Here is an 11,172-nt window from a genome sequence, read left to right on the forward strand (position 1 = left end):
CAGAAGGGTTATGCTTTAGTCTTTTTCAGTGCTTTTTGGATACTCATAGATGCATACTTACCAGCAGGGGTCAGTGGATAACAGTCAGAAACAGAATCCTTCACTGATTTTCCTTGCAACCCTCCCTAATTCAGAAACTTACAGTAACCTTGGACAAGATCAATTCTCTGAGTGGAAACTAGGGATTGATCTAGAGATAAGTAAACAATCAGACATTAGATGCATTGAAAACAAAAATATAAACTGGCCCCAATTTTTATGCAAGGAACTGGCAGTTGTAATCTCTTGACTATTTATTACATCCTTTCCAGATGACCAAGGATTGAAGCATTTTGATGCCATTTGATCGGTTCTGTGCAGAAGCTCGATGGTCCAGCAGTCGCTCACCTTCACCCAGATGTGAACAGGAGTGCACGAGTGTGTGCAAGCTGAGCTCTTTTGCTTGTCTCCATTTGCCAATCTCAGCTTAAGAACCCAAAATGTTTTTTTTTAAACTTGAACTCTGCGGTAGTAAATGCCTCAGTTTTTTTTGGAAAGACTTGATCAAAAGGAGCATGAATCTTTGCCTTTTTTTTAACAATATTTGACAATTAAAATGCTCTAGCTGTGAATTTTTTGTTTGGCTGTCCTGACCACTTCAAATAATGTTTAAAACAAACAAACAAAAGAAATTGCTGGTCTTGTATTGTCTGAAAATATTAGCAGCAAAGTGAGGGTTTTGTGAGTGTTTTGTGCTTTAAGTGGAAATGTTTTATCATGTAAACTGTTAATTTAGTTGTGAAATTGCATTGTACTCTGGTTGTACCACCTTTTATTTTGAAGCAAAGCAGACAATTTTTCAAAGCCATGCTGACATCTGTCAGGCATTAAATCAGACTTGTAGATTCTATGACTATCAAGTTGTTGTACTGTAACTGACCCAAACTCCAGCATTTATTGCAGATGTTTTCCAAATTCCATTGGTTTCTTAATTTGATGTTCTGTCAGAGACTCCATAAAGTAAGAATGGGCAGATCAGAATGTATTACAGGGCAACACTCTGACAAAAAAAAGAATTGCCTTGGTTCACAAAGATTGAAGTTGAAGCTGTTGTTTGATCACAAGCCCTTGCAATACAAGTTTCCTTGCTGCTTTACCTATTATTCAGCTTTAGATCTCAGTAGTGTAATATTTTCTTTCTCTGGTCAGCAGATGAATAGTCTGAAATCAGATACCCATGGTTAATATTAATGCCACACAACATAATCATTGCTGTGAATAGAGGATACCATTGCCTGATTTGAATTACATGTTGAAATTTTATTTCACCATGTTCTAGAATTCATATTAGTTTAGTATATTAAATTACATGTATGTGGTACTACTCATGAAAGAGACCGAACTTGTTATTCACACCCAAAGCTACTTTAACCCTTGACCATCTAGTAGTTTTACATATTGCACATTAAGTGTTCTTTTTTGTATTTAAAGAAAAAAAACTTCTCTCTTCCTGGTTTGTGAAGTGATGGATATTTCATTAGTAACAATGGTTTGGACAGTAGAGAAATTTTGTTCCTTTACATAAAAATGTATAATTTCTAAGAAAAGACCAACCAAGAAAAATGAGAAAACACTAACTATTTTTTTGTTTCTGTTGCAGTTGGGCGTGATTGGGTTGAATTTAATATGCACAGAACACTGTCATTCTAGTTACTGAAATCCCTTCAGAACTCTGACTTGATCCATTTAATGTAACCCCCATTTGTTTTGGATTTTTTTTGAAATCCTTTTAACATTTTTTATTATATTTAATATTTGTTTTTAAATTAAAAGATAGAATTGATAACCACTGCATGGTGATGTATTTTGTAAGTTACAATGGAGAGTGTATCTTTGATATATTTAAATTGTTTTGCTTAATATTGTATAGCTTGATTGTATGCTGTAGTGCACATTGCTCACTTAACACATTGCAAATTCCAACAGTCTGGATACATCTAGTTATAAAATGATTATGTCTTGCACAATTGCTTTTAGGACCTCTGGTGGAAACATTTCAGAAGTTGTATAGCCTTGTGATTGATGGGTTGTCCTTTTTTGTCTTTCCCTCTTTTCTGTACTAAGTCACAAATGTATTTTTCCACATTCCCTTTTTTGCCTCATTGTTTATTTTTAATCATCTTTTAACTTGTGTTGTTTTTCTTATTAACAATTCATTTTTGCCTGTATGCTCATATTGATCTGCTGTTACTTGTAACTGCTAAGCATATGTAACAATCAGTGCATGTTTAGAGCATGTTCAGTTGCAAGTCAAGAACAAAATTACATAAGCCATTTTCAGGCAAAAAGAAGATAAAAGGATGTATCTGCCCTAGTAGTCTTTTGGGCTTGATTCTAGTTTGTTTGGATGAGGCTATTTTTGGATGACTCTTAATATCTTGTTTAAATGATGGCACCTTAAAGAGCAGGAAAAATTGGAGCATTATCAGGTTGACTTAAGTAAAACAAAATCACTCACTATCAGTGCTGGCCGGCAGTCATCTCTCTTGGTACATTTCATAAACACCAGCAAAATTAAGAGATGGGAAAGGCCATTGCCCTGCTGTAGATGATGTATTTGCTCCATAAGTTTTGAAAGCTCCATGATTTATGAATGCATCCACCATGACCAGTCATATCTCCATGACAAGCTACTCAGCTATTACACTACCAGCAGGCTTCATTTGTGTCATTAGGGAAAGCCAAGGGACAGATGAGGTTTGTAGTCCTTCAGGACTGTTCTGAGCTCTTCAAAAGATGTTTAACAAATGCTTTAAGGAACCCTTCCCCACCCCCCCCCCCCAAAAAAAAGGGAATTAAGACAGACATGTTTTGTTTTATTTTTATGGAACATTTTAATTTACAAAAGATATTGGCAGTGGGGGAAGGACATTTTGATTTAAAATAGTTTGCATTGGGAGGTCATATGAATACATGAATGTGTTTACCCAAAGTTGGAAACCCAGTAAGGAAGGAAAGGTTTGATCAAATAAGTGGCATCAAAGATTTTCATTCCCAATGGGACAGGCACATTGAGGTTGCCACTTTCTACTTTGTGTTTTATTAACATGTTTCATCTATTTGGTTGGAATGTTTCCAGTGGTCGAAATTAATGTTTCTTTATAATTGCAAATAGACATTGTTAGTAGTAATCGGTTCAGGCATGAAGTCAACTATAGTCAAACTGAGCCTGAGGACTTGCCCCTGCTTTCATACTCTGCTCCACTGTTAGTGTAACTATGATCTCAAACATGCTGTTGTTCAGAGTTGCAACTTGAGCATGCAGCATACGCCTGGTTAACCCATCATTGTGGGACCCCCATTAATGCCCACATTTTAGAACTTTATCCCCATGCAAAACCCTTAAGCCCATTTCTTCACCTTCCCTCTTCTTCTCCAGTCAAACTCTCTTTGCTTCCTTTTGAATCCCACTTGGATCTCACTGCCCCTTTTCAGCAGCACCTTTTCATGATGGCCAGTTGGAGAAATAGAAATATTTCTCCTGTGCCAAGAGAAATTGACTTCTATAGCAGCAGGGAAGGGGTACTCAGTGCTAGAACATAGTGGATCAGGCATCATCTGTGGAAAGATAAATGATCAACGTTTCTGGTTGAAGACCCTTCATCAGAACTGGGAAAGAGAGAAAACAAATTACCTTCAAGTTTTGTAAAGAAATAGGGGCATAGGAATAGATAGAACATAGATGGATATGGACATGTAGTGCAGTTGTCTCCGCTCCAGTGATACTGGTTCCCTTCTGACCTCCAGTGCTGTCTGTGTGGAGTTTGCATGTTCTGCTGTGGGTTTTCTCTAGGTACCCCTGTTTCCTCCCACATCCTAAAGATGTGCTGGTTGGTACCTGAATTGGCTACTGTAAATTATCTCTTCTGTTGGTGGGCAGTAGCAGAATTAGAAGGTGAGGTGGGAGGGAGTCGATGGGCATGTGAGAGAGAAAGTTTCAGGGAAATAGTTACAGCAATAGGATTACTCGGAGAGCCTGCATAGACTCAAAGTGTCATATCGTCTCTTATATGGTAAGGAAATATGAAAAATATGACAAAAGGAATATTTTCTGAAATGGTGAGGCCAGGATTGATCTGGTGGAAAGCTGTTGAAGAAGCTATGTGGTTAATAGATTAATAAAGGCAGAGAGAGGGAGAAAAAACAAACATGTCTCTTTTACTAACTACTCATTAATATATCAACCAGATGGGTTTGTGAATTGCTTACCACTTTATCAATCCTGACCCTCCCTTATCAGATATTTCCTTTATCCTATCCATCCTTACTTCACCCTTCCTGCAAATTAAAACTAACTTATTTTCTCTTTTTCCCAGTTCTGTTGAAGGATATTTGTACTGGAATGTTAACCCTGCTCCTATTTCCACAGATGCTGCCTGGCCTGCTGAGTATTTGCAGTGGTTTTTGTTTTAATTTCACATTTCCAGCATCGGCAGGTTTTTGATTTTCATTTAAAAAAAAGCTGTAGTGTCCTGAACTGACATGAGCCTGAGAAAATACTTTGCACATGCTTGACCTCAACCTGACGCACGTAGCCAGGTCCCATTGGGCTTGAGTCAATTAGCCAGATTGGAAATGTCAGAGGATTTGTTGCTTTAAATGAACAGGACTGTTGTATTGTGTAAGGATGAATATTCTTCTGCAAAGTGCAGATCCTTGTAACTTTATGCCTCGATGGCTGTAGAGTGTAATTGTTGTGCTTTCTCTGATCGGTTAAATACTCATTGTTTCAGACAGAACTTGATGTCAGCGTTATATGTACCTAAATGTGATACCTGGGGTTTTAGAACATAGAACAGTACAGCACAGGAACAGGCCCTTCAGCCCACAATGTTGTGCTGAACTAATTAATCTAATGACACCCAAGTCCTCCTGCCTGCACATGGCCCTCCATTCTCTGCATATTCTTGTTCCTATCGAAAGAGCCTCTTAAATGCCTCTATTGTATCTGCCTCCACCACCAACCCTGGGAATGCATTCCAGGGACCCACTGCTCTGTGTAAAAAAAATTGACTGCCCTCCCCCCACTTTAAATGATAACCCCTAGTATTAGACATTTCATTTCAACCCTGGGAAAGAGGTACCAGCTGTCCAACTATGCCTTGGGGTGATTTTCTTGGTTAGTTGAGATCGTATGTTCTTTGATATGACTGCTGAAATTTTTCATTTGCTGATTTTATGCAGTTTGTTCATTGACCTATGTGTATGTCTTTTCCCAAAAAAATATAAAATAATTTCTCTGTCTTAATCATCTTGATGTGAGCTTTAATAACCAGTAGTGACATGATGGATTTTAGTAAAAATTGCAAATCCATAAATCCATAAATTGCATCTATCATGATGTAGAACGTGTCGGTAGTTATATCTATATAAGTGGAATTTTTCCAGAAGTATTATAGAATTTCCTAATAATGAAGCGTTGTCCTTGTTAATTGTGTTTGTGTTATTGAAATGTTTGCAATCACATGAATTGTTAAGGGATCTAGACCTTGTCAATTGTTAACAATCAACTGTGCCATTTTCATCGGCATTTTGGCCCCATCCTCAATAAATATACTCCTGTGGCTGACCTCCAAACTCCAATCCATGGAGATGAGATTGGTATACGTGGCTACTTGATGGTTGGCATGCACATGCTGAGCTGAATGGCCTCCTTGCTGTTTGACTTTGATATGTTCCACATTTTGCATTATCAAGTAAAATTGATGAAGACCTGATGCTGTGTGGGGCATTGGCATTTTTGTGCCAATTTAACAGCAAAATGCCAAACAGAATCATCTTTCTGCAGTATATTTCTGTGAATCAATTAATTGAAATAAAATGATAGACAAGGATGTAACCTTTAATAAGAAACGAAAGGTCTAGACCTCTCAAGCAATTAGATTTTTTTTGCTTTGTATCTTAAATCTCAGCATTTAAGTCCAATTGCCTGTTGTTTTCATGCTAATTGCTAAAACCAGTCCTGTGTGAGCATATGCAGTTTGAAACAAAATATATTTTCATACATGGGAGAAGATTAGTTAATATAATAAGAATGATGATTGCGCTGTGGATAAGTTCTCTCCTTTAAGGACTTCGCTTTGCAGTCTAGTCATTATTTAATCAACATCATATTCACAGTGGTTAGCTTGGGTTTGGTCTGTTGGTTCCTGAAAAAGAGGGCCTAAATAATTCCATAACCGCTTGATCCTTATTTTACTGTATTACTCAGTTCATTCATTTATTTGTTTTTTTTCATCAGTCAAGAAGAATCTTGGCTTCTCCTGTTGTGCCTGTTTAGAACTTTGACTAGAAAAAAACGTGCAGCAATCCATCTCCGAATGATCCAATTTGCGCAGCAGAAGCCAGTGAATTCCTGATCCAGTCAGGATGAATGAGGTAGAAAAGTAACCACTGTGTTACCAGTTGCCACAAATATGCTTGTTTTATGCATATATTCCATTTTATGCATAAGTGTAGTTCATCCAAAGGAATTGAATAGCAAATACTCAGAACACCTGCTGCAATGCACTGTCAGTATGTACACTTGAAAATTGAAGATTAATTTTCAAAATAGAAAATGGACTAGAAATTCTATAGCACATGGAAATACACACTGAAATGCCACTGATTGGGGCCACATGCTAACTTCTGCAGGGTTTTCCAGGTCAATGATTTTCTTAACATGTGACATGCAAGGAATTAAATACCCAAGAAGCATGAATCCTTGGCCTGTAATGCGGTAACACAATGGCATGTAATCACGGGAGTCAAGTGAGAAGTGCCAAGTGGTGATTCTCAAAGCTGCTGCTCCTAGCAATGGGTCTAAAGCAGATGACCCATCTCTGAGTTTTGTGAAATGGGGACAAAACTGGAAGCTTCACTGCTCCAAAGGATGCTTGGACATTAGCAAGGGAGTTGGATGCTAATGGGAATGGTTCCCTGTTTCCCACACATCCTCAAACTAAAAGATCTTAGCTGGAACATCAACAGCATCTAGGCTATAGGAGGAGATTCGATGCTTGCCTGCCTTCAGTAATAGATGCCCCAACAAAGATAACACAGTCTCTTTAATTTGTGCTTGAGCAGGTGGTCTTCCTCTTTTCCTTAAGCACATTTGCCTGCTCCTGTGCATTGCATACTGATTGAAGTCACTGGTGGTTTCCATGCAGAGACGTGTTATGTGCATGAAAGCCAGCAACTGATTTTCACGTTGCACCCAAGTGCTAGATCTTACACTGCAAATCAGTCGCAGAACATGTGAAAAAGCATTTGTTATATAGAATTTCCAGAACATTGTGGATGAAATATCTTGAGCTAAAGTACAAAGTGTGGAATAGCCCATTGTACACCTGACTGATCTTTTTGCACTACCCGCCAAATTCAATTTATTTAACTGCAGGAATGAATAAATAATTTGGATACAACAGAGCACTGTTTAAAAATAAAAGTTACTGATTGAGTGTGTTCCTAACCAGTACACAATATGTACAATCCCCATTTCACCTGAAAGCTGTGCACTCTAGCATAAACGAAATGCAGATAAATTGTAGACCTTTGTGAGAATAAATTTGCAGAGTTCCTCTCCAACCCCTTTCAACGATCAAAAGTGGACTACAGAACTGCTCTGGTTAATGTGGTATGGAATTAACATTTTAAGTGATGACCTCATCCCTTTGAGAAACCACTGTACCTCTTAAAGGAATTCAGGAAGTTGTGTCCACTGAAAATGTTTGCTGCCTACATATTCCAGAGATCCAGTATTCTTGTAAAAGAACCAATATTTAACTTGGTTCTGGTTTTGCAAAGCTTGAGATTAATAACTTCATGTTTTGCACAATCAAGCTGTGTTTCTAAAATATATAATGCATTTGCACAGATTCTCAACACCAGATTGAGTCTGTATCTGGTATGTGCATTTTTAAAAAAAACTCAATCCTAATATCCAGTTGCATTATGTCAGTATGTATTTCAAACAAAAGCTGTACAACGTCAGAGTAAATGTATTCAATCCTTCAGTGCCTGTCTCTTGTAAAAGTCTGGAAATTAAGTATTTTAGCTTTAATTTATTTCCCATTTATTGTATTTAATTAAGTCTTGGAACCAAGGAACTTGGTCTGGTACTGCTTTTTATTATTCAGGATTGATGATTCAAAATTGAGGCGACAGTCCAAGACTGATTTATTTGGATAATCAGTGGCTCTGATTAGATCAGTAAGATCCTGTATGGTCAGAGACTTAAAATCAGAGAGAGAGACTGAGGAATTAATTTTCAGTGTTTTGAGGCTAGGAAATTCTCAACCATTGTTTTTAAGGGACAGCTGGCATGCAAGATTATTACGTTAGTTACTTGTGATTTTCCTGTCCTACTACCTTTTACTTGGGCACTGATTTCTGAGCAGCAGTCACAAGTATTGAATTACACCGGTATAAATGTGGGGCTTACTATGTGGCATTTTTCTCTTCCATCCTGATATCTCCTTATGTACTCTTGCCATAGTTTGTTTATCATCTTCATTCTTCATGTACACTGTCAACCACACCAGCAACAAAATGGCTGCAAATTAATATTTTTGCTTTACTAGTTTATATATTTGGTGTGACCTGGCAAGATAACTTTAAAAGTCTCAAAGGTTGAGAATCAGGCATGACTTGATTTCAAATCTTGGAACTCCAATGCAGTCTCCAGTAGAAAATTAACTGTAGGGTCCTGACCCTGGGCACTGATAGTTTTGTGACATTAGCAGTTTATCAAGCATATGTTGTTGCTGTGCACTATCCTTCATTTGTTCCTGGATATTTGCCAAATTGTCAACTTTGCTATCACCTTTTTCCTGTTCAAGCTTTTGTGTTTTGCCAGTTATGTTGTAACCTAAAGATATTTGTGTATTTTTTAAATCTGATGACCTTAAAACATTAACTCATCACATTATCTGGTCTTCTGAAGAGCTGGGTAAAACATTTATTGTGAAGTTATTTGGCCTGGATTGTACCCTGATCTACATTGATACTTATATTACTATTGATGATTTACTGAATATAGTATGGATGAGACTAAATGAATCAAAAACATATAGAAATGGCATGTAACCAGTGCATTAAGTGTTCATGCAAATCAAAAGTGCGGACGCTAGAAATGTGAAATAAATACAGAAAATACCATAAGCACTTAGCAGGTCAGTCAACATCTGTGAAAAGAGAAATGGACATTTCAGGTCATAGAAATTTTTGTCAGAACTGGGAAAGTGCGAACATGTTAATTTTAAATTGCGAGGGGTGGGGTTGGAGTGGAGATGGGGATGGATAGGACAAAGGGGATATCCCTGATAGGGTGAGGTCATGGTTGCCAAGGTGATTCTACTGTTTATGGAGCAGTCCGGTTAATAGATTGATAAGAGCTATTAGAAAGAAAGTGGGGATGTAAAAGCTGTGAAACAGCAAAGCAGGCAGTAAACATACAGAAAGAAAACTGAACTAATATTGCAGATGACTAACCTTGCAGCAGAACTAGCAAGTTCTGATACAAGCAGGAAAAGTAAGTCATCTGAAACTTCAATTCGATATTGAGACCCGAAGATTGCCTTCTGGCCAAAGGCAGAATTAGTTGTTGTTCCTCATGGTTGTGTTGAGCCTTGGGAATGGGAGAGTATCCATCTGGGGCCTTCTGCACTGTTCTGATAAGGTCCAATGCAAGCTTGAGGAATGGCACTTCATCTTCTATCTGCAGGCTTCAGGACTCGATATCAAATTCATCAATTTCAGATACCTTGCTATATGCTGAATATCAATCTGCAATATTAACTCAGTTTTCTCTCTCTGCAGATGCTGCTTGATCTGCTGGTCGTTCTCCTTTTGATTTCAGAAGTTAGTAACAACTCTCACCTGTATTGCATAGCTTTTACATGTCCCTTTGTTTGTTTTCCTTCTCTCTACCGTAAACATCAGAATCATCTCAACAACCCTGGTCTCACCCTTTGTCCTATCCATTCACCCCTCACCATTCTTGTTTCTAACTCTCGCTTCCCACTTTTGTTGAAGGGAGCATCGACATGAAACATTAACTCTGTTTCTCTTTCCACATATGTTGCCTAACCTGCTGAGTGTTTCCAGCATGTTTATTATTTCAATGTGTTTACAGCTAGCTTCCTTAACAGCTCATTGGTAAATGTATTTTCTAATACAGTATTAAACATGTCAGACCAGCTCCCTGATTTGATTCCTGCTCTGTGCTCAGTTGGCTGATGTCATGAGGACCTGCAGTTGGGGTGCTTCAGTTGGCATCAATGTTTAGTCCCTGCTTGTCTAGAACATGTCTAGGATGACTTCTATGTTTGAACAGTCTGCTGACACTCCTGCTTGGGTAAAGTCACTGAGGACTGCTGGTGCTTGTGTAATTAATATTTTCAGGAAATGTGCAACCTAACTCATGTTAAAATTTGTGTTAAATGTTCCTTTGAAGAACAGCCATTTGTATTGTCCTTGAGAAACATCTGTACTGAACTCTGCACTCTCTGCTACTTTCTGATCATGTCATGAGCCAATGCACATGGAGGCTCTGGTGCCAGAGACAAAAAGCAACCCGGAATCCTCCTCCATTAATGTTGCGCAGTTCCAGTTATCTGGTTTGATCGCATGTCCCAGTTATGTCTTACATGTTACAGCTCTGAACTTATGTGAGCAATGTATTGCATGTGATATGTGAAGCACTGATTATACAGCAATATTTGAGCAAATAAGATCAATAAAATCTTGAAGGCGTGATGTTAAGTATTTGGAAGTTTTATTTTTAATGTTTTTCCTTTCCAACCTGCCATTTCTGAGAAGTGGCCATCTTCATATGTGAACACTTAGACAGGTGCTACAAGTATACACAAGTTATTAGGAATTAGAAAATTGCATTGCAATCCATTTTCAGTTATGTCAAGGACAGTAGAGTAAATACTGCTGCTGGGACCCAACTCCCAGTGGCAGTCTGGGGAATTAATACTTTTGGATTGTTAGTTCAAAAGGCTGTTGAAAGAAAGGTCATTTCAATGTAGAGTATCATGCAGTCTTTAAATCTTGAACAATTTACCTGTCAAGTTGTATGCTTTGCTTTTGAATGCACAAAAAGCTTTTTTTTAAATGGACTTACCGGGTGATTTGACAAAGATG

General features: G+C 37.9%; 1 protein-coding gene across 1 annotated transcript in view; it reads left to right on the forward strand.

Annotated features, from left to right (window-relative positions):
• LOC127582083 (neuronal calcium sensor 1) overlaps positions 1-10,778 on the forward strand; it is a 68,532-nt gene extending 57,754 nt beyond the window's left edge. The window contains exon 9 of the mRNA XM_052037076.1: positions 312-10,778. The gene's annotated coding sequence lies outside the window, so the exon portion shown is untranslated. The remainder of the gene's footprint in view (positions 1-311) is intronic.
• The last annotated feature ends 394 nt before the right edge of the window (positions 10,779-11,172 follow it).

The sequence above is a fragment of the Pristis pectinata genome, chromosome 23 (assembly GCF_009764475.1).
Source record: "Pristis pectinata isolate sPriPec2 chromosome 23, sPriPec2.1.pri, whole genome shotgun sequence".
In the NCBI taxonomy this organism is placed as follows: domain Eukaryota; kingdom Metazoa; phylum Chordata; class Chondrichthyes; order Rhinopristiformes; family Pristidae; genus Pristis; species Pristis pectinata.